Below are 21313 nucleotides of genomic sequence, written 5' to 3'. Positions count from 1 at the left end.
GATGAAAAATTTACTAAATTGGAGTATAAAAATTCATAAGAAAATGTACAGAATCAATATTTCATGGGCCTTGCTTTACCTTGCCTTACACAAATCTACTCCAGAGCTCACATTAAAATTTAAACCAGCTTCCTGCGACAAGTTCAAATGCTGGGGCTGTTTCATATTAGTTTAACTTCGGAGGGTATTTTTGTTTGTTTGTTTCATAAATCGGAAAAAAGCACTTAGGGAGTGGCACAGTTTGAGTGCTTGTGCGCCACTTTTTCTGTTTTCCTCCCTTCTTTTAAGAATAAACTAATTGCTGACATAAATAAGGAGGACATTGCTTAGAAGAAAAAAAAAAAAAAAAGAGAATCCTAGAATGTCTTTGTGTTCTCTTTAATACAGCATAGGGGGAACTGCTTAGAAATAACACCTGAAGAACACTCTTAATGGCCACTAGTCTGGGAATGAAGCTCGAAAAGCCAACCTCCTATTGCCCCTGACAGCACAACCCAGGGAGCTGACCCAGCGAGGGAAGCGCTGGAGCTACTCTTCAGAAACCTGGTGCCAACTGCAGACACCTCACACTGCTGGAAAACCCGGGGCTGCTCTTTCATGGCAGAAATTAGGTGCCAAATAACTGGAGGAAAGATGTCTCTGACTTCAGGGAGCACATGGTGAGGAGTGAACTTGTTCATGTTCACTCCATCAGAGGGACCAAGTCCTGGGTTGGCCTCTGCAAAATGAAACACCTTTCACTGCAAAGATGCTCACTCACACAAGGTTCAAAATGCAACAGCATGTTGTGATGGAAGCTGGGAACTGGATGGTTTATTCCTTTTTTTTTTTTCCATAGGCACGTGCAAAGTCCATCCTTCACATCATCCTTCCTGACCCTGTTTGCACGATCTTGTTGAAGTTTTATGCACCTCTTATCTTGACATAAACCAGTTTGTCCAGAACAAGGAAGATTTCTTTCTCTTTGAAGATAACAGAAAGGAATGATTAAAAATCACCTCCTTGATGTTTGCATATGGTTCACAAATAATAGAAGGAAAGGATAGAGCCCAAATATAGAGATGGAGAAAAAAAAAAAATCAACTGCAAGTATTTTATTTGTGCCTGCATGCTCATATACATTCAGTTGTGGTTCACTACAAATGAAAAAAAAATCAGATGTTTTTGGAGGACACCAAGTACACCTGGAAAAGGGTTCTCTCTAGCACTGCACTCTTAAATTCCATGAGACTGTCTTCATCAGTTTGAACAAATGTGGTGTGCCAGATTTCCAGTTTAGCTGTGCAATTGTGTGTGAAAATAGCGTTAATTATATAAGTGACTAATAGGAAGAAACGGAAGCACTTGCACAATTTAGGAGCAAAAATGAGTTTAAAAACTTATTCAAATGTACAACTCTTAATGGTCATATCCAGACTTTTACTTCTTGACAGTATCCTATCACACAAAAAGGCTGTATTCAGCTAGCTATTATGTTACTTAAACATTATCTAATTATTAAAAATAATTATTTTCCTGGCACAAACAAGTATGATAGAAAAAATGTTACGTTCACTTTCGTAAGTTAACAGAAGACGTCAGCGTGTTAGCAAAAACTGGTGATCATTTATTACTTATTATACTGTAATTCATTAAGGTTGTAAGAAATATTTAGATACTTAATTGGCATTTAACAAGATAGCTATAGAGAGTAAATGAGACATTAAATCCTCTTCTAAAATGCCCATTAGGTTTGCTTTGGAAATTAATTGATCTAATTCACTTGCTGTAAACCACTCCGGTCTGCACCAGTTTGGAACTTGAAGATATTTAATGACAGACAAAATCAAGGCTGGTGGACGTCCTCACACGGTGTTAGATCAAAGGCTAATACGGCGGTCACCTATATTTATGGCCCTAATGAACAGGCCGATAGGAAACATTCATCTTAAATGCTGCTGCTCATCCCTTGGATGTTGGTCAGGAACCTGGAAAGGCTGCAGAGCGCCAGGCTCAGCAGCAGAGCTGCGTCCACCCTCCTGCCCCACAGTTCTGCTGAAGCCTGATCTCAGCCTGCAACCCAACTGAAACTTGTAAACTGAGTGCATTTCTACTTTTAGAAGCCCCCACCTGGCTTTCAGATGGCCTCAATTTTTTTCTAAACGCAGTTTTTCATAAAGGCTTATTATTTTTGGCGGCCATTTCCTCCTCTTCGTTCTCTTAGATACAACTGGTGTCTCTTAAATGAGAATGAATATAAAGCAGGGGAGAAAACACGGCAGCCTTTGCAACTTGCTGCTAACTTCTGCTTCTCACCGGCCTAAAGCAGCGTGATAAATTCCCAAGGGAGCCCTAACTCTTCCCCTGAAGCCTCCATTAGCATTTCATACCTGTACACGGAGACACTCGTATCAATCACAACAGTACATGGGAACCACGTTCCTTAATTGTTAATAAAGTGCCTTGAGGTCCATCAGCTTCTAATAGGCTTTTTTTTTTTAATTAATTTTCAGTGACTATTTCTAGGAAATTTATTGCTCATTTTTAGAAATAATAAAAAAAACTCTCAGTGTTTATCCACTATTAAGTATCTATTTTGATCCCTTGTAAAATTTTGAACATACTGATTAATTCCAAGGAAACAAGGAAAAGCATTGGGGCCTGTAATGCCCTTATAATCACTACCAGCAACATAAAGCTTGCACACAGTTTGTATCTGTGTGCAAAGGGCTATTCTTACAGGGACCTATGAATATCAGCAGATGAAACTCAAAATCTTTGCCTCAGCCTACAACTTTATCTGTTCTAAAAACATATTTAAAGGAGAGAAATTAGCTATTTATGGCCAGAATGTAATTTTTTTTTTTTTTTTGCACATCTCCAGAAATATTTCCATGTCTTGGGAATAAAAGGTAAATTCTCCAAGGCAGTCAATCACCTTCCAATGGTGCTGTTACTGCGTACTTTGTGTCCGCACCACACAGCTCTGCTAAGAACACAGCTTCAATATAACCACACCATAGACAACAGCAAAATTCACAAAAATTCATGAAGTTGATAGGATGGCTCTTTGGTCTCTCACTGCGATAGAGAGGGCAGGAACAGGAGGCCAGGAAGGACTCAATTTTGCTGGCTTTGCTAGAGGAAGTTTGCCAATACACGTGCCAGTAGACCAACGCTGACAAAACCTTTGAGAGCTGACAAGGCCATAGGTACATATTTCTGTCAAGGACTGTTTACAGTTTATGAAGGTCAGCTCTTCCTCTGGTGTAAATAAACCTCGCTCCAGTGACCGCAGCACAGACCCACCAGTATAAGCCAGTGGAGGAACTGGCTCCTTCCATCCCAAGAGCCACGTTACTGCCACCAGGGCAGCAGCAACAAGTACAGATCCAAACACAGCCAACTGCTCCCCCTTGGCTTTCAGGGTGATTGCCTTTCATATTTATGTTTTCTCCTCCAGGGAAACATCAAGGGCCTGCTGCTGAATTTTTCAGGTGGTACATTAGCATCCGATGGCACCACCGCAGCACCAAGCACCTGCTATGAAGAACTTCTCCAGTTCTGGCAAGGAGCACTGAGGCCCTGGCAAGAAGTTACTCAGGACCTCCCGAGATACTGCTAAGAAGTGGCACCACCTTTATCTTCTGTGCCACGCTCCACAGAGGTTATTGACATAGCAAATACCTTGTAAAAACCATACCCCCATGAAGAAAAAATACTGAAAGCCAACAGAACTAGTTGCATCCTCTTCCCCAGTTTTAAAATGACAATTTGTGACAGAAGACTTGCATTTTGCTGAGCCTGGCAGCTTTTTCCCTCTGCCAAGTCATGTGTGTGCCCCTCTTTCCGAGTGGCATGCCCTTTGCCTCCCATGGTGTTTGAGGGTTAATCTTGCCATCTCCAGATCTTTCTAAGATGCCAGCCAGGCTCATCAGCAGTTTGACTCGGATGTCTTTGGGGGAATCTGGGTTACTCTTTCTGGGAGCGCTGTCCATTTGACAGACAGGAGGCTGTGCTGCTGCAGCCCCATCAGAATCCCCAGCTATGTCTGCTCTTGAAATCTCCAAATTAAACATTTAGAGCTGCAATTAAATCCAGAAGAAAAGAAAAAAAAAGCTGCAAACATGTTTACAGAACTTCATAGCTAATTTATAAACTTCTTCTTTTTTATTCAAGCTCCCGTTTTGTTTAACTACTTTAATTTGTAGAAGGAACACATCTCTGTGCAGGGCGATGGATCAGAATTTGCCCAGGGACAGGTAGTGAAAAATGCAAAAGGCTGAGCTGACATCACCAGGGTAATTTCTGTCATGTATCTAGTTTTAAACAGCTGCTCAGAAAATTAGGAACATTTATTTTTTAAAAGTTTGTCACTGTGTGTGTCTGTCACAAGTGTGCTCTTCCACAAGTATTTATCATTTCTTGCAAGAAGAAATTCAGACTGAAAAGCAAGAGATGGCTATGTATGTACATTGCCTATTCACGTAGATAAACTAGTACAAGCATTTCACTCTCTGCATCCATGTTTAATTTTTTTTCCTTTCTTTTTTGTGCTGGAATACAAGAAATACTTTTCAATACAGGTGGCCAAATAAATCCTCACTAGACACCTTTGCAAGCAGATAGGTTCTCAGATGCTAAGAATAAACATCCACATCCACAATAGTTTTACAGCAAATGTTCCACCTCTGCTGGAGTCAGTGAAGTTCAGGGCTGAATAAAATCCAGTGCGAGTTTTGCTGAAAATAAGTGGCTTCAGTTCACTGTGGTTCATGGGAAGTCTGTTTTATTTTATGTGAGCTTACAACCCTTGAATTTCAAGCCTGAAAAAACCTTAGGCAAAAACTAGCAATCAAATCATGTAGAGCCCGCGCACAGCCTGTGGTTTGCAACATAGGTTGACATAAAATTTTAGTGTGGGTTTTCCACCAAAAACTAAACTGAGGTTTGACTTCATACAAAAAAAAAAAAAAAGAAAAGCACAAGAATTATCTGTGCTTCGCATGCCTTGGGGTTTCAGAACATAAACCTCCACGTTTGCTGGCACGCATGCACACACACTTTCAAAACAACGTTATTTACAATGCAAACTGCGATTCCAAGAAACATCAGCAGAGTTATCGGGGAATCTGGGATGCACAGCTGTACCACCACCAACTTTAACATCAGGAACAGATTTTCAGCAGGACTAGGATGACAGTGAACACAAACCACTAAAACCAACCTAGGAACATCCCTACAATGGGTTTTGCTGCTGAGTGTTTCAGCCAGGACCAATGGGCCCAGCTCCTCACACGAGCTGCAGCCCATGGCTGGCACCAGCCAGGAACCCTGCAGAGCAAGGAAAGCTTCACCATCCCCTGGCAGGCAGAGCCAGAGAGATGCTGAACTTTTCCCCTTATCCATGCCTGCCTGGACTTCAGAAAGCCGCCCCTGGTGCCCGGCCATTTCACAGCTCGCTGCCTGCTCCCCCCAGAGCCCCGCTGTTCAAATTTCTTTTTCAGGACCCTGCGGATTCAGAGCCTCTCCTGGCAACCCCACAAGCTCAGGCTGACGAGAAAACTTTAAGTATTTTCCCAGCAGCTCTTATCAGGAAACAATGTGTCAAACAAGATGAAACTAGCTCTCCGCTCTTGGAAGATTTACTACAATTCCCCGTGCGCTCACAGAAGCCATGTTAACACTAACCAGCTACACAGCCACGGAGTGTAAAGACGGGCTTCTCTCCCAAGTAAAAAGCCCTCTAAACACCGCCTGCGGGAAGCCCAAGTGGGTTTCTCCATCCTACCGCTCATCCTCTGATAAACACCTCCACAGGGCTCTATGCACCGTGCTCCTGCAGACGCGGAGCTGCTGCCCCAGGAGCAGGCCCGCAGCCGGGGCCTACCCAGGAGCAGCCGCCCCATAGCGCTGCCGCCGCCCTCCCCAGGGCCCAGCACCCATCCAAAAGAGCCAAGACCGGGCACCAGAGTGCTTCCAGCTCCACCTGTGGCTGCCACGTCTGAGGGGAGGACGATGGACGAGTTTCCAGGGGGCCTGAAGGGAGGCAAATGGAAAAGTGATGTAGGCACTCACCTGGCACTGCCTCTGTTACACTATTTATGACCCTGTGTGAAGCACGGACGCGAGTGATTGTTGTCTCCTTTAAAAATAAATGCCCGCTGCTAAATAAATAAAATAATTGCAAATTTTTCTCTGTTCTATGAGATGTCTCCAGCTTCTTTTTTTTTTTTTTTTCTTTTTTTAAATCACATTTTTAGCTGTAAAGCACAAGGGAAAATGAAGATTAGGGGTTAACTGAAGGCTGATAAAGAAACAAAGCAGAAACTCCTAATCTTGTGTATATCTTGGTTTCAAATCCTTCTGAGATTTGTTTGAGCACTGGGGTCTTTCTGAATCCAAAATCCCTTGTTTACACCAGCCAGAACAACACTAAATCATGGTCACCCTCATTATGCCATTCAATAGGGCCTAGAACACAGAACCGGGACAGTTTAGGATCCCGAGTCTCCAGAGCAAATTAACTAATGCTATAAATTAAGAACTCCACTCATGCCAGCAGCTACATCTTCCAAAGCAAGCAGCAAACACAGCCCCTAAATACTTCGTTAAATGCTTGTCTGTACTAGACCGGGGTTGAAGGAATTATGGGTTGATAACACTGGAATTTATTAGGAACAGGATGGTTTCTGGCCTTGTTAGGAAGCCAGAAACATGGAAGCAGAACAGGCTGGGGGCATCGGCCATGGGTGGAAAAGCAGCAACGTGGAACCCACCAAACTGAAACACTCCCATACAGTTCCCCACAGTAAAAAAACATCAAGCTGTCACGCATGGCACCATCACAGTCCTTAGAGCATGCAGGCAGGGTAAAATAACATCGGTGTCTATGAGAAGATGTCCCGGATTTTTGAGCCTAAGGAAGTGGGGGCAGAATTGGACCCAAGGTGCTGCCTGCAAATTCCTGCTCTCCCCCCATAACACTGGCACCTGCCCCCGCAGCGTCAGCCTTCTTCCCAGCACATCTGATGGGTTCCTCCACAGTTCGCAAAACAATACCTGCTGAAACTTCAGCTATTAGTGCAGGTAATGAAGCCACTGCATGGAGAGCATTCACATCCTCCACCTTATCAGAGCAAATTACTTTGCTGTTCAGGATAGGTGTTACCAATCATCTGTGTGGATGTCAAATACCTGAGTTAGGAAGTACACCTGTAACTGGACTGGGCTTAATTGAATCTTTATGCTAGCTAGACATTTCCAAGGCTTCCGTTGTGTCATATAAACATATCTGAGTGGACCTCTATTAGTGTAAGTTTTCTTTAGGAAAAACTCTCTGTTGTCATTACTTGGGCTATTCTGCTAAATATAACAGCCACTGGCAGTGCAAGACTAGCCTCCTGCAGCTAGTGGAACCTGTAAAGTACCTGGAGAAGGCGTAACAAGACAATAAGATGCATAGTGAACATCCCTTTTTGCCCTGCTTATATATGCCTCACTTCTGCTTCAGGCAGTACTGCCCAAAGCACAGTGCAGCACAGCCTGACCCAGTCAGGTCAAGAAGCCAATTCAGTTACTGGAAATGTCGCAGCACTCCACAAGAGCTAATTTTATTGACAAAGAGCTAAATTAGTGCAGGTGTGCTGTGCTGCAGAGGCTTCCAGCACTGTATTAAAGCCAGTCTGGGTATAACTGCCAATGGCCCCTGGTTTAGCTTGCTTGGATCCTGCTGGAAGCAAAACTGAGTATCAAGACCAAATCAACACCAGCAGCTGCCAGCTGCTGGGGTCCCATGCTTTCTCCTAAATTCCCAGTACAGAACTTCATGTTTTTTTCCTCCTCACTGCCCTTCTTCAGGGGATGCTACTTCATACAGCAACAAACCGCAGCCCCATGACTGCCTGCAGAGAACTTCTTACCTTGGAGCAGTCTCTAGATGCCAGAGTCTTCAAATGTCTTGAGCCGCTGATCTGTTATTGCTAGATGCTTCCCAGAGCACTGATGGCAAAGGTACCCAACTGTCACAACTTCTCAAAATTTTTTTTAAACTAGATGTCTCATAATCAATAGGCAAGGACCCGGCACCCTTCCCTAAGCTATGGGACAGACAGCATCTGGCTCCCATTCTGCACTAGGCTGGGAGGAGATGCTAAGCCCAGCCCCCGTGCAGCAGGTGAATGCACTAAGCAATCTGTTACCAGCTCTATCCTTGCTTGGCCCAACCTGTTTCACACACACAGGTGTAGACCTCACAGATTGGGACTGACAAATGAGCAGAAATAATCTATTGTTTCATTCCTAAGTGGCATCAACCTTTTGACTTCACCAGATTTTAAGATAATAAAAAATCATTACAACCCTCTAGGCAGGTTCCTTGCCGGAGCACTGCTTGGTTGTACTTCCAAAACACAAAGAGCTGTTGCAGTAGGTGTCTCAGAGGGGCTCTATTCAATTTCCAGGTTAGCTACAGACTTTTTACATGATCATGGGTGAATCCTATTCAATCTCTTTGCCTCAGTTCCTTATTCTTTCCACAGGAGATCCTGTGAGGGTAAATTCACTGCTGCCTGCAAAGCCTGGATGGGGTGCGATTGGGGTACTTCAAGAAGGTCACTCAAATCATGATCATACTCTGCCTCAAAAAAAAAAAAAAAAGTAAGACAATGGTGACGCAAGTAAAGCCTCAACAAGGCAGCACCGTGTGAGCCCTGTGTATAATAAAACAACATAACTCTCAGAATGTCTACCCATCTCTGCAGATGACAGATTTTCGGATTTAGAAGAGTCATATATCAAAAATAAGATCCCTCCTCTAAAGTCCAACCTTGCAGGGCTGAGAAAATACAGCTCTGCTGGGGATTTTGCAAGGGCCAAGAAGTTAGAAAATTACTTCATTTTGTGATGGCTTTGTTTGGGACACCTAATCTCTGAAAATTGCATAAAACTGCATTAAACACGCTTTGCACACTGTACTGAATATCCATCAAATGATAACAGCTGTCATCATACTGCCCTGGTCTGAATTTGAACCTCAAAACGCTCGGTGAAATAGTGTTTTATCAGAGATATATCTACAGAATACTCCAGACAGAGAAGCTATCAATGTGTAATCATGGTCTGTAAAACAGCTGATGACTTCAGTATGCTTTTGCTACTCTTTAAATAATCCCCAATTCCTCTCAGGAGTATTAAAATCTGTCCTTTGGAAAATAAAGCAAGATACAGTATTAATAAAAAGTTTGAGTGCTGTGCTCAGTTCAGTTGCATTTCTATTGACCGTCACGCACTCAAAAAACATTAGAGAAGGTTGGTCCTCCAGAGACCCTGCCGCGATGGCAAAAGAAAGCCTGGGCAATTATGTAAAGGCACCGCGCTCCTGTTTTATTTAGCAGAGAGGGTTTTTTTTTCTTCTTCTTACAGCCCTTTTGTGCTCCCAGATGTTTTAATTACTGAGGAAAGGGAGCGGATGATTCTGGCCATATGTCTCCATTCCGCATAAATAAATATTGTCGCCAGCCCAGTTAAGTTTCGCAGAGCTGTCGATGATCCCGCTGACACTAAAGCTGTCGGGCCCGATAAGCATCTTCAATCCTTCAGTGAGCATGCTAATTCCAGAAACACTGAGACTGATATCCCATGAAAATATTCAATCTAGAAACAATTAGGCTCACATTGCTGCAAAATGGTACCTCTAGGAATTTGGGCGCTCGCTTGATTGGAGCCACGAGTCCAAGCTTTAAGCGGAGCCACCGCCGGGAATGAGCAAGGAGGAGAGAGCAGGTGAAACGGCCTCCTCGGAGCTGCAATCTCCGTGCCACGTGTTGAAGCTGCTCTGGGCCACGTTTTCCATTCTCTTGCCCATCCGCACAATCCTGGGGGACAGCAATGTAAGAAAGGGATTTCACTCTGTGTTGCAACTTTTTTGATTAATGCATGCAACATCAACTGTTTTATTGCAGTACATTTGGAAATAAACAATGGTCAGGCTTTGTTTGTGCTAGACAGCAGGAAAACACAGTTGCAAACCTTCCCTTAGCAGCTTTCAGCCTAAACAAACAGTCTAATATATCCTTTAGAAAAGGATGTGTAACCACAGTGACTGTGGGGGGCTGAAAACAAGTTGTGAAAGCTGTTAAGCAGAAGGGAGCAATTTAAGAGTGAAGAAATTAGCTAAATTAACTGACAGTGAAGAGGGAGGGAGGCAGGACGGGACAGCCAGTGTCAATGCAAGACTGTGGCTTTACTGCTACATTCACCAGCACCAAAACTCCCCAGCAAACCTGAAGCTGCAACCTGGGAGCCAGGAGTGGAGGGGCCTCGAGAAGCTACTTCAAAAAGCTGAGGCTACAGGACAACAAATTAAGGTATCAGCAATGTGAGACTCCACATACAATCCTAATTTCCACAGTCGAGCAAATAGGTCAAAATCTCAGCTCCCCAGCAGGCCTCCAGCCCCTTGCAGTTGCCTATTTTATAAACTGCCCAGTTGCAGGCAATGCTTTTTGCTTATTGCCTCCTGATTTCACTCGGTGTTTGCTGATTCAAAGGGGCCTCCTGATTCTCATTGACAGTACAGAACCAAAAGCTCTATCTGATGCCACTTGCAAATAACACCAGAGGACTAAAACATGAATGTAGAAATTAAGAAAAAACGAACAAAGAGAAGGGAAAATGATGCAGCTCATCCACTCAACAATCCTGTATTTGTTCTCTAGGTCATGACATTAAAGAAGAAATGGCTTTAGAGAGTACATGTGCTTACATATGGTACACACTTCAGGAGCTGCACTGTCCAAAAAACAGACTTTATGGACAGAAGATAGGAAACATTCATTTGTTCTTTTATGTGAACCTTTTTCCACCAACTCTTAATTTCATTGCCAAGTCCTTCCAAGATGACACAGCAGTAAAGCAATCTGAGATACTAGCACAAACCAGACCGTGCACAATTTGATGGAGCAAGCCAGGCTATCCAGCATCGCCTCTCGTTAGCAGAATACAGGAGGTTGTTCTCATAGCCAATTACATGTCAATATAAATATCTGAGGATAAACCCAGACACAAGAGGTCCTTGTTGAAGATGTAAAGTCTGAAAGCGCTTAAAATATTTAAATCCTTGGTGAAGTTTGCTTGCAAAGCAACATTCTCATAGATCCCACAAACTGAACCACAGCTGAGAGACACAGACAAAATCTGAGTGCTACCCTTAGACAGGAGAGGAAGCATTCTCTGCAGCTTAAAGCCTATTCCCACCTATGATTAAAACCATAAAGTAACAAAGAAATTCACAGTTAGGGGCAGCAGTTAATCAAATCTGTTTGAAAAGCGATGGTCTTACGAACAATTGGATAAAATGTGAAATCTGGACACAACGGAACTTTTAGCTTCTTGCAGTGTCACTACCAGTGTGTGCACATAAAAATAAAATGAGAAAGGAAAAATGGTTTTATGAATAATGCCCAATGGTGAATGTCAAATGACTGAGAGTGAACTTAGGAGCAGCATCAGAAATAAATGAATAAAATCCTACCTTTGCCATTAAGTGGTAAATACAAAGAAAACATTAAAGTCACTTGTGATCTTGTCTCTAGACTATGCAGCACTACTTTAAAAATACGAAAGTGTTCAGATAACTGCTAAATGAATCAAATAGAATATTTTGCTTACGTTTAAAACAACAACATTTAAATTTTATTTTTCAGTTGATGATATTGTGAATGGGAGCAAAATGAGCAGCACTGAAACACTGCAAAGGAAGCTGCTCCTGAGACATTTCTAACACAACCAGAATAGAAAACTCCAGCTGAGATTTCCAGTTCATTTTTGCCAAAAGAATACACTGAGATAAGCATTTAATTTTTATTTTTTTTTAAAGGCTTATCCAAAAAATAGCATATGGAAAGAGAATTATTTTCTGCTGAGCTAAAGCGCAGGATGAAAAGTCTGGAGATCTGAATTTTTTATCTTAGTGACAGTAACATTGTATCAAAAGTAAATCTACTGACATTAATAGCTACAGAAGATTTAAGATTAGCTTAAGCAAGGTCAGAATCAGCATGTAGATTCTGGGCCCAGCATTACTACAGACTCCCATTGTGATCTTGGGCAAAATCCATGTAGTGATGGAGCGATTCCATGGAGTGATTTTAGGAGCCTTGAATTTTAGATGACTACATTAAGCAATCTCAAAGCAAACAACCACAAAAATGTACTTTAAGTGCTCTGAAAATCCCGAGCTTAGCTTTTCTATGATTTAGCTCTCCCACCTTTTAAAAAATTATCATCGTTACAAAGATGGCCGTTTACATAACAGTGGCATTCTTTAATTCTTTACTAAAAGCAAATTGCTTCAGGATTCTCGGGAGGCACTGAAGAAGCTTAAAATTATATTTAATTTATCGGTACTTCTTCAGATGTATCAATTATCATTCACGTGGGCCAGAAAGATAGAAGAGGAACACTTCTCTCCAAGAAAAAGCAAGCACAACATAAGAAAAGTAAGTCACGTTCTTTTCCTATCTTGTTGAGTGTTTAGCAAGTCATGGCAAACTCCCCACACCTCAACTATGACGCTTAGAATGCAGTTTTACTCATTCGTAAAGCAAATATATAAATGTATATATGTATATGGTACATTTCTTGCTCTAAATTGCTGATACACATTTGTCACACTCAGATTATGTGAGCCACTATATTATTTTATACCTGCACAAGACATATAAATTTATATTTTAAAGCAGGTCATTACTATGACTAATTTCTAAAACTCTTGTTTTTTTGTTTTGTTTTTTCAAATTGTGATTTAAAAAAAGTCCAAACTTCAGTGTGTCATTAGCAAAAAACTTGCTAGCACTCGACATCTCTTGAAGCTGTGAATGCTGAATTCCCAGTCTCAAAAAACCTCCTTGCAATTCAGATGTCACAACTCACAAGAGAATATTCCTAGAAGGCTCCTGGCAAGACTGAGTCAAAAGATATTGAGAACGGCAGTTGGGAGCCAGTGAAAGGAACTCTGGTTGTGAGAACAGGCGTACTACAGGTGAAGCATATCGGTGCTTCCAAAACCCAGGCTTAGTGGACCCATGCTGAGTCCATGGGACCAAGAAAGGTAAGGGCCAGACACAGTTTTCCCATCTGAAGCTCAACTCCAAAAGGCTGGAATTTCTCTAGCTTTGCACAAAAGTGCAATGAGCCATGGGACTGATATAAATACATTTCAAATACCTTCAGTCATTAACACTTGTGTGTGTGTGTCCTGGAGCGTGTGAGGATGTTGTCATCATAAGAAACAGCACTTACCCCGTCCTACTATGATGCTTCCATAACGCCTCCTGATGCTCTACCAGCAACGTGTACTTCACCTTCACATACTGCCTAGGCTCAGAATTTGTGTATCTTCTAGTCTAGAAGGATATGAAACTGTCTCAAAGCTGCCATCAAAAATTATGTCAGTAACTATCATCCTATGGGATGCAGGAGTGAATGATTGCTCCCACAGAGGGGTTTCTAATCCAACAACAATGGCAGTCAAAGATCATAACCGACGTAGCTACTGTCTTATCACCAGACCACTATCTCTGGGCCCAGCTTAATATCTCAAGAGATGTTGCATGCAACCTAACCCCAAAATACTTTAAAAAGTATCAGAGGGGTGACACCAGGGTGGGGAGTGAAGATTTTTCATATGAATTATGGAAACAGTACAAGCAAAATCCGTTAATAGTACGATAAGAAAGATACGATGGACTCTGAGGGCAATATTCTTTCTTTCTCAGCAGTGTATCTTTTTTTTTTTTTTTTTTGAAACTTCTTTCCTTCAGCAAGATTTTATACCATAAATTGAACTGCATCTCACGGGAGTATCAAGCATAAAACAAACAAAGTAACTGTGCTTTTGATGAGCAAACGACTTCAAAGAGCACTAGCATGTTTATCTTGAACATAGGGTTCCCACCAGAGCACAGATGAACGAAGTTCAGTTTCCAACAGGACATCTCTCTGCCAGAGCTCAGCCACAAGCATTTAAGAGTGGGGGGGGAAGTTTATCATCAACCTAATTTTAGAGTCATCGTTTTTTCTGTGTTGCAAGTACGTTTCAGGATGCCACTGGGAGCAGAGTGGATATGGTTCTCTCTTAACCAAACAATAACTGCCTCCAGGAGGAAGTCTCACAGGAAACAGCACCAAGAGTTTGCAGTGTCTGTGCCCTAACACCTGCCAGTCCTCGTGGGCCCTGCTTTGCATAGAGCTACGCAACATGCCTCAGGTGTAGGTCTACACCCAAAATGAAACTTCAGGCATTAGCTTCAAAACCAAAGCTCACTAGTATGTTTGACTAAATGATGTTCTGTATTTCCATAAGCTTAAAATCTTGATTTCAACAACAGTAACTGAAATCTCAATAGAACACAGCAAAATGTTACTCAAATGTTTCCAGAAAAAGGAAATGTGAATTGTGAATTCAGAAAACACTGTCTATCTAAGCAAAATACTGTCCTAGCCCTGTTCTATAACCTATCTTTTCTGAGGTACCAAAAACTTTCTGGAAGTTCATACAGAAGAAAGTCATGAAATTACCTTCATATCTGTGAGTCCACAGTCGAATCGCCCTACTCATATTGTCAGCTATTTCTTTGCACAAAGAGGTAGAAGTAAGAGTAGAGATAGTTCTCATCCTATGGTTCTAGAACAAGGATGTAGACGTGCAATGCTACTCTACTAGTACAATGCAGGGAAAGGTAGTAAGAGGTTAGTGTACTAACATCAGGGACAGGATCTTCTCACAGGGCCACAAAACAATTCTCTGAAGAGGTAGACGTAGTTATCTTACAACTCTTGTAGGAAAGAATTCATGAGGAAGCTAAGGTTTTGTAAGAAGCTGAGGAGCTGTTTTAATTATTCTCCAAGTCGCTGACTCCACCTTCATCAGAATATATTAAATAAAATGTATGGATGCTGGAGACTGGAATGCTGCAGTTCATAACTACAATTAACCACTATTAATTAATAGCTGAAAGATAAATGAGCCATGGGATCCATTTATTCCTGGGTTGGGAGTATTTAAATTCACAGTAGGATGCCAGCCCATTTTTCACAGCAGTGAATTAAAGGAAGTGTGAATCAAAGCTCAGTGCTGTAAGTTACTGGAGACATTTTCAGATCTGTTTGTTTCTTATCATTTAAATGGTGAAAGAAGAGAAAATGACAGATGCACTGAAATTTCACTGGCAGAACAAAGAGAAAATGGTTGTATTTCCCATTCAGAGAGATGGGGTCTGGATCTCACACCTTCCCTTCTTCTTACCCAGTACCATCTCTTTAGTGTGGACAAGGAAGATGATTTCCTGAAACTGTGCAATGCAGGTGTTACTCCACTCTCAGTTTACCTGGAGCCCAGAGTGCCCAAGTACTCCTGGCCGGTAAGACAGTTTGCTCAGCATGCAAGCAATGTGTTCAAGAAAACACTCATGACCTTGCTTACTTCTCCTCTGTATGAAGGATGTATCCTGCCTGAGATGGATTCTTAAAATTCAGCCAAGACTGGTTGTGCCCTCTATTGTCTATTTGTTCTTGGAAAATCCCATCCAAGTCTTGCAGTAAAACAATACAGGTACTTTCCATTACCTCTCCAGGAGAGTTAGAATGTGAATTTTCTCAGAGTATGTTCCAAGATGATGACGTTCTTTCCAGAACTGTAAGGAAGATTGTCATTTAAGCCTCAGCGGAGCGATGATTAACATCACTATTAGCAACTGATTTGATAACAGCCTCAGGCTTGTACAGGCTAAGAAAGCAGAGCCTACCCGGCCAGGTTGGAAAAGCCAAGTGAGGTTGTCACATTCCCTGGCTGCTTATGATGGAAAGGGACTGTCCAATGAATTATCTTGTTGCAATCTCAAAGAGCTGGTTTCTATTCTTCACCTGAGAAAAATATTACAAGGAATAAATGACAACCTCTGTTAATGTGATAGTGTGAATTCTGAAGTAGAGAAATGACTGAACCTTGGAAGATCTGAAATTCAGGTTCTTTCCTATATTTTCTGTTAAAAGGCTATCTTTCCTAACTAGAGTTCATTAAGCATTGGAATTTGTGTGCTATGAAAACTCCAGTATTTTACATTCGGTTTCCCTTCCTAATTCAGACAAAAATATAATACTTGTCAAATGGAAAGGTTAGGGCAGGAAGTTCCAAAGTATTTTTTTACTGGAGAGCATAGAAATATTTTGCTTTGTTAATAACATTATTTTAATATTCTTATACAAAGTGCATCTTCTTCCAACCTTGTAACACCTCACGAAAAATGGAGTTCAGTGCTGTACAGCCCCCATTCTCCTATAATGGACTTTTACACACCCGTCTTAAAAATCTTTGATTTTGAAAAAAAATTATTTTCTACCAAAAAGCCTTCAGCAGGAAGCTCCTGAACAGTTTTCTTTCTAAAGCACCAGTCTGGAAAAGAATCTCCAACTTCCCAGAAAAGCAGGTTCTCCTGCAAGGTTTTTATCCCATGCTTCCTTTAAGATCAGAAACACCAGAATCTTTTGCAGTATTTTGACTCTTCCAGTTCTCCAAAACCAACATTCAGAGAAGTATGAAATTGAAAAATATTTATAGATAAATATCTTATCTGAAAAACTTCTCAGCACCAGATTTAAATGAAGATTTGAGACGGTTCTTCTTGCAAGAAAGCCCTTATCTTGTCCCTACCCCTTGACATTATAACATCTTCTCAACGTCTAAGAATTTTGTGGTGGTAAAACACGTCAATGATAAAGCCTTTAAGAAGCCAGGACATAGTTTTTACTCTTACAAAGCTGTCATTGATTCCAAATAATCTTAATGTGAGTTACTACACAGTGATAAAGGACTTAAGTATTCCCCACTGATCCCCCAATAATACGCAGATGTTATCAATTCATGCAGGAAATACCCAATCTGCTCATTTGTTATTTGTATGCAATGAAAATTGAGGAATATGCATTTAATTACTGGTGTGAATCCTCAAAAGAGTATGGTTTCATTAACACTAGACCCATCACACAATGCATTCTTCCCACAGAGAAAAAAAAAAAAAAAAAAGAAAAAAAAAGAAAAAACACCAAAAAAACAATACCCCCTGCCCTAGTATCACAAAACCAAAACAGGAGTTATTTTGTCAGAAGTTATTTTTCTATAAAGATAAAAATGTGGAAATAAAAAGAAATCAGATTTCACTATTAATTAGAGTAGCATGTTCACAAGAAAACAAAAAGCATGTGGTTAAAATAATTGGGCCACAAAGCCGTTTGGCTGTGAGAAATGACTTTCTGTTTTCAGCCGTGGCCCTCCAGCAGGCAGCGTGAAACCAGGACTTCTCTCAGGCTGAAGAACCAAGTCCAAAAGGAAGAGCTCTGTTTTGGCATATTATGCTTTCGTTCTTTGCTGAATACTTACAATGCATATAAATACGTTGTTTTAATGCTGGATTTTCTCCAGGTGGGTACGGGCTGGACGTGCCAGAAAGGGGTCTTGCGACTCCAGCTCTCTGCCACAGGGCTGCGTGAGGAACACGAGTGGCATCCCTGCCAGAGCGTGGGAGGAAGGAGCAGACCCTAAGACCCTAAGGGAGTTAGGGTGAGGCTGGACCCTGCAGGTGGCTGCAGGGGGCCAGGATATCGCTGCTGTTGTGCTCCTTGTGGACTGGGCCAGGCCATTCCTCTCCTCCCTGGCTGCAGTGCCCCCTCTGGGCTCGGGCCTGCAGGGCAGAGGCTGGCCCTCAACAGCCCCGTTCTCGCCCAGTTTGAGGAGCCATGTCTGTCACCACCACACAGCCTATGTGCAAGGAAGGGTTCAGCTAAAGAGACTGGGAAACACTGCCCTGCTGAAGGCAAAATGCCCCCACATTAGTCGAGAAGATAAACAGAGCGGCTGATTGCACTTTTTTCTACCTACAGCTCGTGGCTATCTTAAGCCACATTCTGCCATGTTGGTTGGAGACAGAGACCAGAGCTGCTTCCTGATTGTTTTTATCCAGTGAAATAAGAATGCACCTGATTGTAGTCTCTAACCCCACAAGAAACTGTGAGTATCACTTCATGTTTGTAGAGCCTTATAGTTGGAGCTTGCCTCTCCTCTGACCCTGAGCCAATGAAACTCCACTTCTGAGCTGCAACTCAGAGAAGAAATACAAACTAATAGCATTAGAGACCATTAACCCAGAACACAATTCTCTTCATGAAACACACAGGACAAGACAATGTTAAAAGGACACAACTGAACACACTGGTGTTCATTTTTAACCTCATTGCCTTACCTCCAGTAGCACAACCAAATGTAATTACAGCCAGCAGCAAAAGGAAAAGCAAGATCAGAGACTCAATCCTGATTAAAATAAATAAATACTGAAAATATAGAAAGCATATGGGCACTGAAGAGCAGCATATGGATCACGTCCTGAAGTACAAGGCCTACCATATGCTTACAGAGCCTGGTTCAAAGGAAAACCTCGCTCCCTCCTCCCGATGTCTTTGGCTAGGTCACGAATCAGCTGCCTCCCAACATCTTGTGCCATTGGGCAAGTTTGCTTTTGAATAATAAAGCAAGTTTCAGCTCAGCATGGGGAGAATCCCAGGTAGAAAATGGACAGATGGCTGGTCCTAGTTAAGCAGGCAGAGACGGAGATGAAGCATTCCCCTTTGCCTTCTCTCAGACCAACCCGTTCATTGTGTCCTACACCAGCTATATGTATCTAACCCTCTTTACCTTCTGTTTCCTTAAGAAAATAGTTCTTAATTTTTCTGACCTCCTGTGTTGACCTGCCAGCCCTGCAGGGAATGCTAATGAGCTGTTAACATTGCTTGGGATATGGCATCCGACCAGTTTGCGGAGTTCTTCAGCCTCTTCCTACCAAAGCTCCCATTTTTTCATGCTTCACTGGCCCCAACCAACCCCATCTGCCTGTAGATGTCTAGCATATGTTACGTGCCTGGCACTGCCCTGCAGGAAATGATGCCTTGCAGCTCTTCCAGTGTCTGGCATATGATAAGGACAATTTAGATAGCAATCAAGGAACAGGATTGCTCAAGTGTGGGGCTAGAAGAGGAAGAAGGAGACAGTGATGACCGGACCCAGAAGAGAGGATTTCCTGCCATACTGCAACTGTGGTGATGAAGGGAAGAGATAGACCATCCTAGGCGAATGCAAAGCTCACTCTGAGAACCTAAAAAGAGTCAGGAAACACTAAGGTCTGCACCACTGTATGAATTCCACAGACATCATACATGAAATGTATTTGTAATTATTGGTCGTGTCAGTATGATCAAGGGGAGCAAAGACAAAAGCTCCCTGCTCAGAGATGCTGACTGTCTTCAACAGATTGGGCCAGGGAACCACGCAGGGACTTGGCTTTTTCTGCACACAGGAGCAGTGTGTGCTCCAGGCTAGTAGTTGCTGCTGACAGCAGCACTGATGCTAGCCAGCTGCGGGGCTATCGCATCTCCTCACCCGCAGCCAGCAGCCCCCAGGGAGATGGGGGCGAGGGCTGAGGCATAAGCTGACCATATGTCCAAGCAGCTCGGGGGAAGGAAGGATTCCTGTCCCGGTTGCTGAGCAGAGAACACAGGCTGCCCGGGAAGGTCTCTCTTCCTCTGGCTGTGGCACAGGGCAATATTAACTCCCATTTCACCTACTCAGCCAGCACACACTGCGGCAGAGCCCTGGTGTTGTTGGGTCAGTCTTCCCTACCAGCTTTTCACTTCAGCTTACCCCAGGATTGTCAAATCTCAGCATTCAAAAAATCAGGACTCAGGACTTAAAGGATGAAGCTAATCTGAAAAACATTCCACTTTAAACTGACAGTCGTCTTTCTGAGTTCTAAATCATTATTTTTGATTGAGTTTCTAAATTTCTTCCTCCATCTGGGAGGACCAGATATTCACCTAGGTCTAGCATGCCAAGAACTCTGGCTTTAGCAAAAATACTGACAAAACCCAGGTAAGACTGATGCGCTTAGCTACATCACCAGCTGGTCATTAGGATAATGTTAATGTTGATGTGGGAAAACTTGCTTTTCCTGCAATATCCTGTGGAATCAAATATCTTTAAGTGTGCATTAACTTGGGGGGAGGGGTATTATTATTTCATATCCTTGTTTATTTTGGAGTTGTTCTTGTAAGAGAAAAAAAAGACAGAGATGGGCAAATAAGGACAGCAAAGGAAAAGCTAAAAGCCTCAAGCTTAATCACTTCTATTAAAAATAAAAATAAAAAATGCTCAAAGCATGGAACAACCATAGCTGAAACCAGGAATAAATGCCATATTGGAGACTTTGGACCTTGCAGACATATTTGGAGAGAACTAGCCTGCAAAACACAGCTCAGCACTCGAGCATCTTTCTACCTCTGAGCTCAGCACTTCATTCTTTCTGGGCAGAGTGTTTCCTTACCCTTGCTAAACATTTTGCTGTACAAGGTGCTACTCAAGCACACAGAACAATGCCTATTCCTCTTTACAGAGGGATTTGCCTTCCTCACATTCTCAGGCACAGCTAACCAGATTGCCTTCACATACCCACCAAAGTTTGCAAAAGGAAAACCTCCAAGAGAGCCAACAAAAACAAAGCATGGTGAGGGGAAGGTAACTTACAGCTTTAGTGCTATTGAAATTAATCCCTTAGGAAAGGTAAAGCGGGAGCAGAGTTAAAAATTTTGACACAGAAAGTTCACTACTTTATCACATTCCTCCTTTGGGATTACATTTTCCACACATTTGAGACTGTTTCACAAAGTGTATTGTTCTCCTTTTTAGGAAACTAGCATAGTATAAAATAGTACAAATCTGGCCAATTGCTACTAATTAGAAATAGCAGCTTGGAGAATTCTGCTTTAATACACTGGTATATGGAATACAACAACCCGATCTCCACTTCCTGCCCAGATCAAAACTCTGGACAAATCCTCATTTCCAATCACACACGATTAATTGGCAACCAAGTCAGAAGCTCAGATAATTATGCAGAATATGCAAGTTTAAAGGGCTTATCCTAATTCCATTCTTAATAACTAACAAAACTATACCAAAAGCAGAGCTAATGTTGCCACATCTAACCAGTGCTAGGTGTTCAAATGAGATTAACACAGAAGTCTCCCAGTGCTGTGCTCACCTTCTGTCAGTAAATAAAAAAACACCATTTATTAAACCAAGTGCTTCAGTTTAATTTTGCATCAAATGTTACATTTATACTCAAAAAGTAAATGTTTATTGTGAAAAAAAAAAGACTAAGGGTATAAAACCTTAATTGTAACCAACTAGTTCACATTTTCTTGCCTATTTTTGACCACTATAAATTTTCAC

General features: G+C 42.1%; 1 protein-coding gene and 1 long non-coding RNA gene across 10 annotated transcripts in view; both read right to left on the bottom strand.

Annotated features, from left to right (window-relative positions):
* Positions 1–8078, bottom strand: part of LOC119713012 (uncharacterized) — a 95933-nt gene extending 87855 nt beyond the window's left edge. The window contains exon 1 of the mRNA XM_072026436.1: positions 7902–8078. The gene's annotated coding sequence lies outside the window, so the exon portion shown is untranslated. The remainder of the gene's footprint in view (positions 1–7901) is intronic.
* Positions 8079–9335: 1257 nt separating this feature from the next.
* The window catches only part of LOC106014601 (uncharacterized), a 193600-nt gene continuing 181622 nt past the window's right edge, over positions 9336–21313 (bottom strand). For all 9 annotated transcript variants that reach the window (XR_011804434.1, XR_011804431.1, XR_005260549.2 and 6 more), the window contains one exon: positions 9336–9854. This is a non-coding gene — a long non-coding RNA (uncharacterized lncRNA). The remainder of the gene's footprint in view (positions 9855–21313) is intronic.

The sequence above is a fragment of the Anas platyrhynchos genome, chromosome 21 (genome assembly GCF_047663525.1).
Source record: "Anas platyrhynchos isolate ZD024472 breed Pekin duck chromosome 21, IASCAAS_PekinDuck_T2T, whole genome shotgun sequence".
In the NCBI taxonomy this organism is placed as follows: Eukaryota; Metazoa; Chordata; class Aves; order Anseriformes; family Anatidae; genus Anas; species Anas platyrhynchos.
This window is presented reverse-complemented; position numbering and strand designations above follow the sequence as displayed.